This window comes from Egretta garzetta, unplaced genomic scaffold, assembly GCF_000687185.1.
Source record: "Egretta garzetta isolate BGI_Z169 unplaced genomic scaffold, ASM68718v1 scaffold365, whole genome shotgun sequence".
Taxonomy (NCBI): Eukaryota; Metazoa; Chordata; class Aves; order Pelecaniformes; family Ardeidae; genus Egretta; species Egretta garzetta.
Window position 1 is genome coordinate 1,719,575 of NW_009259602.1, and position 4,467 is coordinate 1,724,041.

Sequence of the window (4,467 nt, forward strand, 5' to 3'; positions counted from 1 at the left end):
TAATAAAAGGCGGTTATAAGGCACATCACTACTTGCGCCTCCCTAGTCTCTTTCGAATGGTCATCCCCTTCTCTTGTAATCCAGTGGATCCCCGTCCCCCATCTCCAAGCATCTGTGCTCTCCCAGGTTGGCAGCTGGAGTCTCTGCCTTCACAAGATCAAAGTCCCAGTGCCCTGGTGAGGTTTGGGAGAGGAAACAAGTGAAGCCGATAGGACAGGGTGTGACTCACGGCGCCGAGCCTGGAGGAGGCAGGTGGAGAGAAAGAGGGGAAACATGGATGGGTAAAGAAGAGCAGAACAAGGACAGGCAGAAAAAGAAGAAAAAGGACAGACAGTTATTAATAGAGTCTCCCCAACACATGAACTACTCTGAAATCCTCTGTATTTGGCAATATCAAGCCAAGCTTCCCTCCAGGCAGTGGTTGTTTCTAGTAAGGGTAGCACAGAGAGGTGCACGGAGGAGCAGTCCTTGCCCTGACCTGCCCTGGAGACAGAAGCTGGCTCTGTCCCTCCCAAGGTGTCCAGGCCTGTGTGACCACCGAGCAGCCTAGCGCGGTGGGAGGGAGAGCAGGACAGGGCAACCTCTCCCCGAAAGCATGCTGCAGGTGGGGCAGAAGAGGGGGTAGATGCTTCCTCCTGTTACGTTGTGCTTCTTCACCATCCAGGTACTGGTGAGGGGCTGGGGGGGATGGCAAGCTCACAGGCATGTGGGATCAGGTCAGTGTCTTCCTCGCTAAGAGCAAGTGCTGTCTCCCTCAAATCTTTCTTCGCCTCTTGCAAGAGCCTTAGTGTCTCGAGTCGCCTCTCTCTGCGGAAGGCTCAGCCTCCTGAGACGGGACCCCCTGCAGGGAAGTTACTTAGAGGGACGCGGCGCCATCACCCACCCAGGGCAGCAGGGCTGGTCTGAGCAGTCCCACAGATGTGGAAGAAGCCCAGCAGGCACAGTCGTGGCTTCTGCTCTGTGCAGAAGCCTCCATGGAGGTTTTGCCCATGTGAGGGCTGCTGCTCCGTCATGCCAGGGGGACAGCTCAGCACCTGGGGAGCTGCAGCCTGACCTTGCTGGGCTTCCCTACCTGCCAGGGAGGCTTTAGGGGAGGTGGTGGGTGGGCCCCGGTCTGTGTCACTGCTGGGTTCCTGGAAACACAGGATGGGGGGAAGCCTGAGGAATGAGGCCACCAAGCAGAGCAAATGACTGTAAGCTCAGATCTTGTGTCTGGCTGTTCAGAGGAATTCTTATTCTGAAAAGCCCCTGGGAAGTTAAATGGGAAAACATGTTGAAACAAGGACGCTTATTCACTCTGTGACTGAGCAAGACAAATATCCAGCGTGTGTGTGCGCGCGTGTGTGTCTCTTGATGTACTCCCCTCCTCCCTTCCTTTATAAATACAGAAGAAAAAAATAGGACAGCAAAAGAAAAATGAGATGGAGGTGAAAGGGGAGAGACAAAGAAGAGGGAAAAGGAGGAAAAAATCAGAACAATTTTGGGAAAGCAATATAGCACCTAGATAAGACAGTGAACTTGGGGCCTGAGCCTCCCTTGCTCACTGCCATAAACACAGGATAACTTGACAGAAGCTGAGGCAGGGCGAGGGTCAGGACCAGACCTTGGGGAAGGTTAGCACCCGCCACTCTTACTCATCAGGAGCAGCGCTCTGCTGCGTGCCTTGCCTGGACTTGCTTGTCCTTGGTCAGCATTATCCCTCTGCAGCCGAATCCCACCCTCTGGTTTTAGGGTGGTGGCAACTGCCTGGGAAACAACTGTGTCATGCCACCCCCTTCTCCAGGTGAAAACAACAGGAGCAGCGAGCTGCAGGGAAGGTCAACAAGGCTGCTTTTCTCCAGGCAACAGAGCAGAGATCATTTTTTGGTTGCCAGCATTCAGATGGAGATGGGAGCAGGGGGCAGGCAGTCCTTGACACAGCTTGTCTTCCTAGGTCCCTTATCTGCTCCTGTCAGGGGCTGCTCAGTGTCTGGGGCTTGGGAAGGGATCTGCAATTCAACGGGAGCATGTGGACACCAGCCCTGGCTTGCACAAATGGGAGTGAAATTTGGCATCCAAGGAGAGCAGTGTCTGATGGAAAATGTCTGATGTTTGCCTTGGAAAGGATCTGGGGACAGGCTGATCACGTCTCTTGCGTCACTGGCGCTGAGCTCATGGTCCTTCAGCACCTGCTTGTACCTTCTTCCAAGCCTCACTGTTAAATGGCAGGAGCTCAGACTTCACCTCTCATCCTACTATCCCAGCTCTCTGTCCTAGATCCTACCTCTCTCCAGATGCATCCTCACTGCTCTGGGCAGCCCTGAGGGTCACCTGCACCCTTACTCCCTGTAACCAGCCCCCATCTTCCTGCCAACTGCACTGGGGCCTCTTTGCTTCACTCCTACATGGCCTGGTGGCAGAAAAAGCTATTCCCCTCTCCACCTCACAAAACAAATCTCTGAAATGTTCTCCAGCTCAAGAAATCCTGTGGCAGGACCCAACTCAAAGTCAAGGGAGAGAATGGGCTTCTTGGTGGCACAGGTATGGCCAACGGCTGCGTCCTTGCCCACGATGCCTGCTTGTCCTTCCCATCCTCTCACTTACCTCCCCGGGGCAGGGCTTTCTGCGTGGCTAGCACATGTGGAGCTCTCCTCTGGATTTGGTGGCAGCTCTGTCACTGCGGTAGCGGCTGCCTGTGGTGAGTTAATGCCTATCATAAGGTGCAGGGTAGCAGACTTGGCACGGGCAGCAGCAGCAAGGGGCACAGCCTCAGGCCAGGCATCTGCCCCACTCCCAGACAGCCAGCACTGTCACTGCCTGCTGGCCCCACAGCACAGGATGGCCGGTCAGGTTGGACAACACTTTTGCAGCTGTGTATGAGCTTTGGGAAGTGCCCAGCACCCAGAAGGCCCAAAAGCTCATGCATTACTGCCTCCCCACCTTGCTTCCTCCGGGCAGAGCCTGCTTCTCCAGCAGCGAGCTGCTGGCAGAGCAGCAGGATTTGGCCTCCTTGTTGGTGGTATAGTTGTGAAAGAGGGTAAAATAATGGGGGAGATTCCCAGGCAGCTCCGAGCCATGTGCTGGCACTGCAGCTCCACGGGCCGCAGGCATGCCAGGGAGGGGAGGAGGGGTGTTGGTCTTGTTGTGCATGGGGAGGGAACACCTGGAGCTTGGGCAACTCAGGGAGCCGTCCCTGCTGCTCCAGTTGGCTCCATGCATGCACTAGCTGCTGGCCTTTATTACATTAATTGCATTTAAGTTTGAGGCTCCATCAAGTCCAAACGCAGCCTAACGTAGCGTCATGGGGCTGGCTGGCACCCAGGAAGGAAAGCCAAGGGGGTGGAGGAAATTGGGCGAGAAAGCTGCAGGCTTGGGGGAGCTGCAGCTCTCTTCTGGTACAGGGAAGGGTGTGCTTGCCCTTGCCTCACACTCCCTGCCTGTCTCCATGTGCCCTGGCAGCAATAACCCTGCCCTCTAGGCCGGCTAGGATAGCCTTACAGGGTGAGTTCAAAGTGTCAGGGGGACACATTTCTACCCAGGGCCACTTCTGCCACTACAGGAGAGGGAGGGGGCAGCAGGGGGCTGCCCTCACCCACCTGCTTGTACCTCACCTGGAGATCCCAGCCCCGTGGCAGCAGGAGGGGGAGACAGGCAGTGTGTACGTGTGGACACACACGAAGGACACCTTTGCTCTTGCTGAGGACAGCGCACGCCGCTCGCCACGCGTTTGAAGAGCAGCTGATTTGTAAAAGGGTGTTTCTGGTGGATGAAGGTCAGTTGGACATTGATGGAAGGCTCCCACATCTCTCACCCGGAGGGCTTTAGTGCTCAGCTTTTCCTGGGCTTTCACATCTTGCCCATCCAGCAAGGGGAAATGAAACAGTGAGTGGGGAGGTCCATCCCAGTGCACTTTTAGTGACTTCTTTATAGAGCAGGGCTCTCTGAGCATCCAAGTGGTGGTGGTGAGACCCCAGGCTAGCTGATGCAGCCCTACTGGCCACCCAAACCTCCCCTCCCCTTTGCCGCATCTCTGCAAGCCTCCCCCAGCATCCTCTGGCCCATCCCAGCTCCCTTTATCCTGCCCATGCCCTGCACCATACTGGGGACACATGGAAGACCAGCTTGGGAGTACACAGAAGGCACTTACCCCTCCTCGCTGAGCTCCTGCACCCATCTGCCCACACCATGCAACATTCAAATAATCTCCTAGGCAGCCAGCTTGTGCGAGGGCACGGGCAAGGAGGATGCTATGGGTGCTGAGCCCCGCTTTCCCCCTCCATGCCACGGGACTGTGTGATTTCCCTGAGCCTGGGGCTTGTGTGCGAGCACTGAAGGTGGAGAGGGGAGTTCAGCTGTGGAAGAGCTGAGCTCTGGGCAGCCCTCGGCCCTGCCGCCCCCTCCCCGGGGCAGCGATGGGGCCAGCATCCTTGGGGCAGCCCGCCCGCCCCGTTGCCAGCAGGCAGGGTGCTGTGGGCAGGGGCACCCCGC